Raw genomic sequence first — 11,920 nt, 5'->3', positions numbered from 1 at the left:
AAGCTACACCTGAAGATCATCATAGTCACCAAGGTCGTCAAGACAATCTCAATGAATTCAGATCAATGAGGGACCGTATGCATCCACCTCGTATGAGTGCACCATCATGTATAGTGCCCCCTACAGAGCAGCTAGTGATCAGACCGTATCTTGTTCCACTTCTACCAACTTTCCATGGGATGGAAAGTGAGAATCCCTATGCACACATCAAGGAATTTGAAGATGTTTGTAATACATTCCAAGAGGGAGGAGCTTCAATTGATTTGATGAGGCTTAAGTTATTTCCTTTTACTTTAAAGGATAAGGCCAAAATTTGGCTTAATTCTTTAAGGCCAAGGAGTATCCGCACTTGGACTGACTTACAAGCTGAATTCCTCAAGAAATTTTTTCCCACTCATAGAACAAATGGCTTGAAAAGGCAAATTTCAAATTTCTCAACTAAAGAGAATGAGAAATTCTATGAGTGTTGGGAAAGATACATGGAAGCTATAAATGCTTGCCCTCACCATGACTTTGATACTTGGCTATTGGTGAGCTATTTTTATGATGGGATGTCTTTCTCAATGAAGCAACTCCTCGAGACAATGTGTGGAGGAGATTTCATGAGCAAAAATCCGGAGGAAGCTATGGATTTCTTGAACTATGTAGCTGAAGTTTCAAGGGGATGGGATGAACCAACCAAAGGAGAAGTGGGGAAGATGAAGTCTCAACTGAGTGCTTTTAATGCTAAGGCTGGGATGTATACCTTGAAAGAAGATGATGATATGAAAGCAAAATTGGCAGCTGTGACAAGAAGATTGGAGGAGCTGGAACTGAAGAAAGTGCATGAAGTGCAACCTGTTGCTGAAGCACCAGTGCAAGTGAAGCTTTGTCCTAATTGTCAATCATATGAACATTTGGTGGAGGAATGCCCTACAATTTCAGCTGAAAGGGAAATGTTCAGAGATCAAGCAAATGTTGTTGGACAATTCAAGCCCAATAACAATGCGCCTTATGGAAATACTTACAACTCAAGTTGGAGGAATCATCCAAATTTCTCATGGAAGGTCAGAGCAACTCAGTACCAACAGCCGAATCAACCATCTCAACAATCTTCAAGTCTTGAACAAGCAATAGCAAATCTCAGCAAGGTAGTGGGAGATTTTGTTGGAAACCAAGAAGCCATCAATGCTCAAATCAATCAAAGAATTGACAGAGTGGGGAGTACTTTGAATAAAATGATGGATGGAATGCAAAATGATATATCCCAAAAGTTTGATAATCTCCAATACTCAATTTCAAGGCTCACAAATTTGAACACAGTACAAGAAAAGGGAAGATTTCCTTCTCAACCCCACCAAAACCCCAAGGGTGTCCATGAAGTGGAAAGCCTTGAGGGAGAATCATCACAGATGAAAGATGTCAAAGCCTTGATCACTCTAAGGAGTGGTAAAAAAATTGAGAAGCCAACACCCAAGCCACATGTTGAGAAAGAAGAAGAGATAAAGAAAGGGGAGGAAATGGAAGACAAAGAGAGTGAGATCAGTGAAAAGAAGAAGGACTATGATTCAACAATGAATGCAATTCCAGAGAAGGAGCTTCAAAAAGAAGAAATGCTGAAAAAATCAACTTCTCTTCCTTTTCCTCAAGAATTGCATGGGAAAAAGGGGATTAGAAATGCATCTGAAATTATTGAAGTATTGAGACAAGTGAAAGTCAATATCCCATTGCTGGATATGATTAAACAAGTTCCAACATATGCAAAGTTCCTAAAGGACTTATGTACTATTAAAAGAGGGTTGACTGTAAATAAGAAAGCCTTCTTGACTGAGCAAGTAAGTGCAATCTTACAATGTAAGTCTCCATTGAAGTACAAAGATCTAGGAAGTCCTACCATTTCAGTCATGATTGGAGAAAAGGTAGTGGAGAAAGCTTTGTTAGACTTGGGAGCAAGTGTGAATTTGCTTCCATACTCTGTCTATAAGCAATTGGGACTTGGTGAGTTGAAGCCAACGGCAATCACTCTATCTCTAGCAGATAGATCAGTAAAAATTCCAAGGGGGTGTAATTGAGGATGTCTTGGTTCAAGTTGATAATTTCTACTATCCGGTAGATTTTATTGTTCTTGATACCGACCCTACTGTAAAGGAAGCTAATTTAGTTCCTATCATCCTTGGAAGGCCATTCCTTGTTACCTCAAATGCAATCATCAACTGTAGGAATGGGCTTATGCAACTCACTTTTGGCAACATGACACTTGATCTCAATATCTTCTATATGTCTAAAAAGCAAACCACTCCGGAAGAAGAAGAGGGTCCAGAAGAGGTGTGCATCATTGACACTTTGGTAGAGGAGCACTGTAATCAGAATATGCAAGACAAGCTGAATGAAAGTCTTGTGGATTTTGAGGAAGGTTTGTCTGAACCTCCTAATGTGCTTGCTACTCTACAAAGTTGGAGAAGGATAGAAGAGATTCTACCTTTGTTCAATAAAGAAGAGGAGGCAGTTGCTGAAAAAGAAACTCCAAAACTCAATCTGAAGCCTCTACCCGTGGAGCTGAAATATACATACCTTGAGGAAAATAATCAATGTCCTGTTGTAATATCTTCATCTCTGACCAGTCATCAAGAGAAGTCTTTACTGCAAGTTCTCAAGAGGTGTAAGAAGGCAATAGGATGGCAAATATCCGACTTGAAAGGCATTAGTCCTTTAGTTTGCACGCATCATATATATATGGAGGAGGAAGCAAAGCCAATTCGTCAACTTCAAAGAAGATTGAATCCTCATTTACAAGAGGTGGTGCGAGTTGAGGTGCTGAAGCTACTTCAAGCATGCATTATTTACCCTATATCTGATAGCCCTTGGGTGAGTCCTACTCAAGTGGTACCAAAGAAGTCAGGGATTACTGTGGTTCAGAACAAGAAAGGGGAAGAAATTACTACACGCCTCACTTCAGGTTGGAGGGTGTGTATTGATTATAGAAAGTTGAATACTGCAACCAGGAAAGATCATTTTCCATTGCCATTTATTGACCAAGTATTGGAGAGAGTCTCTGGCCATCCGTTCTATTGTTTCTTGGACGGGTATTCAGGGTATTTTCAGATTGAAATTGATGTGGAAGATCAGGAAAAAACCACCTTTACATGTCCATTTGGAACATATGCTTATAGAAGAATGCCTTTTGGTTTATGCAATGCACCTACAACATTTCAAAGATGTATGTTGAGTATTTTCAGTGATATGGTGGAGCGAATTATGGAGGTTTTCATGGATGACATCACCGTATATGGAGGTACATTTGAGGAATGCTTAATCAATTTGGAAGCGGTTCTTCACAGATACATTGAAAAAGACTTGGTGCTCAACTGGGAGAAATGCCATTTTATGGTACGTCAAGGAATTGTCCTTGGCCATATTATCTCCGAAAAAGGCATTGAAGTTGATAAAGCAAAGGTGGAGCTTATTGTCAAATTACCATCCCCAACAACTGTGAAAGGAGTAAGACAGTTCCTTGGCCATGCAGGGTTCTATAGGAGGTTTATAAAAGGTTTTTCAAGTCTTTCAAAACCTCTTTGTGAGCTGTTAGCTAAGGATGCTAAGTTTATATGGGATGAAAGATGTCAAAATAGCTTTGATCAACTGAAGAAATTTTTAACAACTCTAATAGTGACCGCCCCTAACTGGCAACTACCCTTTGAACTGATGTGTGATGCCAGTGACTTTGCTATAGGAGCTGTGCTTGGCCAAAGAGAAGATGGGAAGCCCTATGTGATCTACTATGCAAGCAAAACACTGAATGAAGCTCAAAGGAACTACACAACTACAGAGAAAGAATTGTTAGCTGTGGTATTTGCCTTGGACAAATTTCGTGCTTATTTAGTGGGGTCTTTCATCATTGTTTTCACTGACCATTCAGCCTTAAAGTATTTATTGACAAAGCAAGATGCAAAAGCAAGGTTGATTAGATGGATTCTTTTGCTACAAGAATTCGATCTCCAAATCAAAGATAAGAAAGGAGTGGAGAATGTGGTAGCTAACCATCTTTCAAGGTTAGTTATAGCACATAATTCCTATTCCTTGCCTATTAATGATGACTTTCCTGAGGAATCACTTATGTTCCTAGTAAAAACTCCTTGGTATGCTCATATTGCTAATTATCTAGTTACTGGTGAAATTCCAAGTGAGTGGAATGCACAAGACAGGAAGCACTTCTTTTCAAAAATTCATGCTTATTATTGGGAAGAACCTTTCCTTTTTAATTATTGTGCAGATCAGATCATAAGGAAGTGTGCCCCTGAAGATGAGCAGCAAGGGATTCTAAACCATTGTCATGAGAATGCATGTGGAGGTCACTTTGCCTCTCAGAAAACAACCATGAAGGTGTTGCAATCAGGGTTTACTTGGCCATCTCCTTTCAAAGATGCCCACATCATGTGTAGAAGTTGTGATAGATGCCAAAGGCTTGGAAAGTTAACAAAAAGGAATCAAATGCCTATGAACCCCATTCTAATAGTTGAGCTATTTGATGTATGGGGCATTGACTTCATGGGGCCTTTCCCAATGTCTTTTGGTAATTCTTACATTTTGGTGGGGGTGGATTATGTTTCTAAATGGGTTGAGGCAATCCCTTGTAGAAAAAATGATCACAGGGTGGTTCTCAAATTCCTTAAAGAGAACATTTTCTCAAGATTTGGGGTGCCCAAAGCCATAATCAGTGATAGAGGTGCTCATTTTTGCAACAAACCTTTTGAAGCTCTATTATCCAAGTATGGAGTGAAGCATAAGGTAGCTACGCCTTATCATTCTCAGACTTCCGGGCAAGTTGAGCTAGCTAATAGGGAAATAAAGAACATATTGATGAAAGTGGTGAATGCAAGTAGAAAAGATTGGTCTATTAGGCTTCATGATTCATTATGGGCGTATAGAACAGCTTATAAGACTATTCTCGGCATGTCTCCCTATCGTCTTGTCTATGGCAAAGCATGCCATCTCCCTGTGGAAGTTGAATACAAAGCTTGGTGGGCAATAAAGAAGCTGAACATGGGCTTGATCAGAGCCGGAGCAAAGAGGTGTCTAGACCTTAATGAGATGGAGGAATTAAGAAATGATGCTTATATCAATTCCAAAGTTGCAAAACAGAGGATGAAGAAATGGCATGATCAACTAATCTCCAACAAAGAATTTCAAAAAGGACAAAGAGTTTTACTTTATGACACAAGACTCCATATCTTTCCTGGAAAGCTCAAGTCAAGGTGGATAGGGCCGTTCATTATTCACCAAGTATATGTCAATGGAGTGGTGGAATTATTGAATTCCAATGGCAAAGATACCTTTAGAGTCAATGGATATCGTCTCAAGCCGTTCATGGAGCCATTCAAACCAGAAAAGGAGGAAATCAACCTCCTTGAGCCACAAAAAGCTTGAGCAAATAAGGGTTTGATGGACTTGGTTTTACCAAAGTCCAAAATTTTTGTAAATTTTGTAAATTTCAAAGTTTTTTTCCATACTTTTCATTTTAATTTTTGATCTTAAAGTATTTTTTTTATGTAATTTAATGTTTTTGAATGATCTCAGGTGGGATAAAATGCAAAGAAATTGAAAGGAAGAAATCGGAGCGAAATCGGACAAAAAACAGAGCAAAAACAGAGCAAAAATAGGGCTCTACGAGACTTCGCAGCCTAAGGAAATCCTTTGCGAAATTAGCACTTCGCTGCGAAACCATTTCGCAACTTAAACGAAGCCGCTGCGAAATCAGCATGTCTCTACGAAAGCGGCCATCCTTTGCGAAATCATTTCGCAACTCATTTGACTCCTCTGCGAAAATTTTCGCAGTTGCAAAACCGATTTTGGCACACGAGTGCCACTTCGCAGCACAGGAGCCCCCAATTCGCAGCTGCGAAACAGCTGCGAAGCTATAAAGCGTGAAAATCCCTGATTTCGCATCCAAAGTTCCATTCCGCAGGGTATTTCGCAGTTGCGAAATCGATTTTGGCACACGAGTGCCATTTCGCAGCACAGTGACACTCCTTTCGCAGCTGCGAAGTAGGCTGCGAAAATAGCTTTTTGTTGCGAAATTGGCTTTTTTTGCGAAACTCAAAATGACCCTTAATATTCCGTTATTTTTATATATACCGGTCATTTGAGCTGCGAAAGGGTTTCAAAAAGAGAGCGCGCCATAGTTGCTGACTGTTCATCTCCTTGCCCGAGCCCGACGTCGTGTGAACCTCCGATCATCTTCTCCGGTCATCACTTCCGGCTAAATTTCGGCAATCCGAAATGGCGCGAACCAGAGGAGCCAAGTTTTCCTCTCCTTCCAGCTGCAAGCGAGTTCCGCGTGAGGAGCCCGTTCCAGATCCCACCTCTAAACCTCCGCGGCCAAAAGTTGTTTCCCCTCCGGCGAAGCCCGCGCCGTAGAAGCCTCCGGCGAGGCGTTATCTCACTAGGTCAGGGGGTCGGCCCCTGCAAAAGAGGGCCAGGGTTGAAAGCTCAGAGCCCATAGACTTAATAGAGCAGTCCCCGGTTCCCTCACCAGAGCCCTCTCCAGCGCCATCTTCGGTGCCATCTCCGGCGCCGCCAGCACAGCCTCAGGAGCTCCAGCCGCCACTTTCTGAACCCCAAATTCCATCTGGGGTAGCTCTTGAAGTGATAATTAGGCGTCTGATGCTTATTCAGCCGCCAATAAAAGGGAATTTGGACTGCAAAGCGCGGCCATTCCACTCTGAGCTGTGCTTTGACACAGCAACCTTCCAATTGAGGCCGGAGCTAGCGGATTCTTTTCGCCTATTGCGTAGATATCATATGGAGCAGCTGCTGGCCACTAGAAACTTCTTCTACCCCAGGGTAGCCATGGATTTTTATCAATCCATGACTACCAAGCAGGTCAGAGATCCTACTTTAATTCATTTTACTATAGATGGTCGGCATGGCATTTTGGGAGCTCACCATATAGCAGAGGCCCTGCATATACCATATGAGCCAACTCATTTTGAGGATTTCAGAGTGTGGGCTAGTCCCACTGAGCTGGAGATGGTACATACCTTGTCCAGAGGAGCTTCCACACGTCCACATCTATTGAGGGGGGAACTTCCTCCAAGCATGTTTCTTATTGATGCATTTCTGCGTCATAACATCTACCCACTCCAGCATTGGACTCAGAGGAGAGGAGTACTTTTGGAGGCCCTATTCAAGATTTCTGAGGGATACTTCTTTGGCCCTCACCACCTAATTATGGCTGCCCTTCTCTATTTTGAAGAGAAAGTGCATAAGAAGAAGCTGCAGAGAGCTGATGTCATTTCACTTCTCTTTCCACGGCTGCTATGCCAGATTCTGGGGCATTTGGGGTATCCATTAGATCCTCAGTTGGAGCGCAAACGTATTTGCCGAGAGGTCTTCACTCTCGACAAATGGAACAATATGACAGCATATAGAGTTGAGCAGCCAGGGCGGCCACAGCCAGCTGAGATACCAGCTGCCAGGAGAGCATCCCCACGTCATATACCTGAGGGTATACCCATTGCCTCTCCTGTCATATCCAGAGCCCCTCCAGTCACTCCAGTCTCACCACAGCCATCTTCTTCAGTTGAGCCCAGGATGGCCATTCCCATTTCTGAGTATAGGGAGTTGTGTCGCTCATTACAGACTCTCACTGCATCTCAGAGCAGCCTTGCTCAGGAGATGGTAGCCATTAGAGCATGCCAGGAGCAGATGTTCGCCACTCAGACCCAGCACACTACCATCCTGAGGCAGATTCAGCATCATCTGGGTATTATATCACCTCTTGAGCACTCCATTCCTATCCCACCAGAGCCATCACAGGCCCCTCCTTTTGTACATCAGACTATGCCTCCTGAGGAGCCGACTACAGGAGAGGCAGAGGCAGCTGAGCCATCATCTCCACATCATCCTCCAGCCACCATCTGATCATTTTCATAGTTTCCTTTATATATGTCCTTTATGTATTTCCCTTATGTATTTCCCTTATTTTTCCTTACTGGAGTAGCTCTAGAAATCCCATGCTTTTGATATTATATACTGGGATTAATTGTATTACTTGTTCTCTTTTTGTATTTTCATCAAATGAAGTAATGCAAGTCTATCAATTTTTGAGTACTCTTAGCATTATTTTATCCTAATTCCTCTACTCATATCTTTTATTGTTTTTGAAACATGTGGTTTCTCCAATCAGTATTCGAAATTGACATCACTCAGGAGGTATCATTTCCTCCCTTTAATTGCAATCACCCATATCACATTGAGGACAATGCTCAGTTCGGTTGGGGGAGGGGGGGAGAAATGAGGAAGGAAGTATGCTAAGTTAAAGGAAGTATGCTAAGTTATTTTGGTAATGCAATTATGTTGATAAATTAGTTGTAATCTTTTACAGTCCACTCTAATCTCCATGGATTTTGAGGAAAAAATTTCAAATTAAATCAGGAGAAATTGAACTGTTGCTTTTCACTTGACTTAGAGTATGGATTATGCTTACTAAAGTGGTTCAATTGTTGAAGCTTCTATTGAAATCAAGTTTAGTTCTTCCACTTTAAGCTATTCACACACTGTGCACAATAGGTTCCGAGTATAAGATGAAAAACTATTTCCCTCTTGACTTAGGAAAATTTTGGGACTTGGTACCTTTGACTCATTTGATAAAGTTGAGACACCTTATGAAAGGCCAATGAGCCTTTGAAATAAAGAAAGAAAAATTTTTGCTTGCCTTGAAAGTCGAGCAAGGTCTGAGGGGTATATGGTGAAAATCTTTAAAACTTGGTGCCCTAAGCCTTAATTGGTTGGGAGTCACCGACCTCAATGCTCGTTACAAGGGTGGATAGGTGGAGTTAGCATATGGTAGGTGCTTGGGTATTAAAAAATCAATCATTCTCAAAAGTCCGGGGTAAAATCCGAGGAGTTAGTGGTTGAAAGATCCTTAAAACTTGATGCCCTAAACCTTAATTGGTTGGGAGTCATCGATGGACCCCCGTTACATGGACAATTCAGAAAGAATACCCTTTTAAGCCTCCTTAAAAAAAAAAAAGTGTATTCTCTGCCTATTGAATTTGGTTAGTTTGCTAAGTGTTAAAAAGAGATAGGTTGGGGGGAGAGATTAGTTTAGCATACTATATTCGGAAGCTAAGGAATCATACACTTAGATTTTTGTGGAAGAATAAAGTTTGGTTCTTTGGAAGTGAAAATGATTTTAAAACTTCAGTTTGCATAATGCATTCCCTTTATTAATAGTGTTTAGCAAAGTTTTTGATAACTCTTGTTGAATTTGAGTTTATATTTCTTCAATGTCTCATGTGAGAGTTAGATCATCATGCCACTTAAAATTTTTTGAAGTAATCAGCATGATGTTGTAAATTATAGTAATTTTTATTTTTATTTTTCTCTCCTTCATTGCTAAGGGACTAGCAATATGTCGGTTGGGGGGAGTGATTACTACTCAAAATGTGCTATTTCATAGCTTGTAATTAACTCTTTTAAACACTTTTGAGTAGTAGTTATTTCCTTTTAACCCAATTAACATATTAAGGACCTTTGCAAGCACTTCTAATCAATATGTGTTAAGTTTTGGTGTTTTGATAGCCTTTTTGATCACCAAAGCAATCCGAGATTGAGGAGAGTTATGTGGAATCTTTGGCAACGCAATTTGAAGCTCAGAAATGTGAAGAACTAAAGCTTTGAAGTCCTTTGCTGCCATGAGTAAATCCGGAATGTAAGCAGAAGAAGCAAAGAGAAATCTGTCATGAAGCATATTCTTGATAACAGTCATGTCAGCCACTTTTGGAGCACTTTCTGAAGTCTAATTCATGCATTCTATATGTCGTTTCGAAGCTCAGGAAGTTAACAATCCAATGCTTCAAACGGTGCACAATTCAGAGTTGAAATGAAGGAGTTACAGTCATTGCAAGACGATCACTCCAAGCTGAAGGAAGAATTTTGCACAGCGTTGCGAAATCACCCTTTTGTTGCGAAATGATTTCGTAGCTTTTTTGCACAGTGCTGTGGAATTCCTCCTGAAGTTTCCTGATATATGTGACACGTTGGAAGCCGAACACCGCAAGCTGAAAGCCAACTTCGCAGTGCTGCGAGATTAGCCGTTTGTTGCGAAGTGATTTCGCAACCCTTTTTGTGCCTCTGCGAAATCTCGCAGACATCATTTTCACTTGCGAAATGATCCTTAGTGCGTCCCGATATTTGCTACCGACATTGGGAGATATTTTTCATCAGATTTTTGTTGTCTAAATCCCAAAATTCTCCTTGAAAGCCACCAATTATAAGATTCCTTAGCTTTTAAGTTAGTAAAAAGAGTAAATATCCATGTAATAATTAGTATTTGTTTTTGTTGATATAAATAGCTCTCGAGAGCTTGTTCTCAGGGAGGAACCCTTTTGTAAAAATTGGAAAGCAAGTAAAATTCAGGACTTTTGTTTTGCCTTATCTTCTCACTTTGTATTCTTCATTTTTTCTAAGTTATGCACTCTCTGAGGAAGTTTCCCTAGAGAATGAGTAACTAAACCTTTAGTTCCTTGGAGCTAAGGTTGCCGGGAAAGGTTCCAAGTGCAAGAATGCAGAGCTTTGTGGTTTCAGCCATGAATGAAAGGATGTATCTGTACAACACCGGTTAGAGAATTGACTATATGTTGATTCTCTCACGCGAGGAAATGAACCAACTGACCTGAGCTATGTCTTTTGCATGAGGAACCTCCCCAGTGAACCTGACCTTCCAAGGAATGTTTTTCTTCCTAAGTAATTTCCATCACTTGCTTTGTAGTCATTTTAAATCTAAATCTTTACCAATCAAAGTTTTTATTTTATTTCTTGAGCTAACCTTGAAATGAAAAAGTACCAATTCACTTTGAATTGGTATCATTTGTAATTTGGAAACCCTTTCCAGTGAACGATCCTAGAGCCACTATACTATAGTAGCTTTTTCTTTACTACCCTAGTATATGGTGTAATAGGTTATAAATTTTGTTGATTACTCCCTCAAACAAGGAGCACCAGCTGGACATGAATCAGCTGAGACACCAATTGGGCACGAATCATCCACCTTGATTTCAATTTTCCTAGAAAAAGATGAAGCTTAGAGTCATAAAGCAAGACTCTTTGTCCCTTGGCAAAATTCTTATGATTTACCAACTGATCATGCCATTTCTTCAACCTCTCTTTTGCAATTTTTGAATTGAGGTAAGCATCATTCCTCATCTCCTCCAATTCATTCAAATCCAAACATCTCTTCAACCCGGCTCTTGTCAAATCCATGTTGAGCTTCTTGATTGCCCACCATGCTTTATATTCAACCTCCACTGGAAAATGACACGCTTTGCCATAAACAATGCGATAAGGAGACATTCCAAGAATGGTTTTGTAAGCGGTCCTATAAGCCCATAAGGAATCCAGGAGCTTAATAGACCAATCCTTCCTATTCACATTCACCACCTTCATCAATATATTCTTGATCTCCCGGTTGGCTAACTCAACTTGGCCACTTGTTTGAGGGTGATAAGGTGTAGCTACCTTGTGCTTAACCCCATATTTGGCTAGAAGAGTCTCAAAAGGCTTATTGCAAAAGTGGGTTCCTCCATCACTGATAATGGCCTTAGGCACTCCAAATCTCGCAAAGATGTTGTCCTTGAGGAATTTAAGAACCACCTTATGATCATTGCTCCTACATGGGATTGCTTCTACCCACTTAGAGACATAATCCACTCCCACCAAAATGTAGGAATGTCCAAATGACATTGGAAATGGTCCCATGAAGTCTATCCCCCAAACATCAAAGACATCCACTATCAAGATGGGGTTCAAGGGCATCATATTTCGGCGTGTAAGCTTACCAAGCCTTTGACACTGATCACATCCCTTGCACATAGAGTGGGCATCCTTGAAAAGAGAGGGCCACCAAAAACCTGATTGGATCACTTTCATAGCTGTTTTCTGG

At 40.8% G+C, this 11,920-nt stretch overlaps 1 non-coding gene across 1 annotated transcript; it reads right to left on the bottom strand.

Annotated features, from left to right (window-relative positions):
• Positions 1-407: 407 nt before the first annotated feature.
• On the bottom strand, positions 408-514 carry LOC132253865 (small nucleolar RNA R71). The gene has a single exon (XR_009465779.1). It is a non-coding gene; the product is annotated as a small nucleolar RNA R71 (small nucleolar RNA).
• Between the last annotated feature and the right edge of the window lie 11,406 nt (positions 515-11,920).

The sequence above is a fragment of the Vitis vinifera genome, chromosome 5 (assembly GCF_030704535.1).
Source record: "Vitis vinifera cultivar Pinot Noir 40024 chromosome 5, ASM3070453v1".
NCBI lineage: Eukaryota > Viridiplantae > Streptophyta > Magnoliopsida > Vitales > Vitaceae > Vitis > Vitis vinifera.
This window is presented reverse-complemented; position numbering and strand designations above follow the sequence as displayed.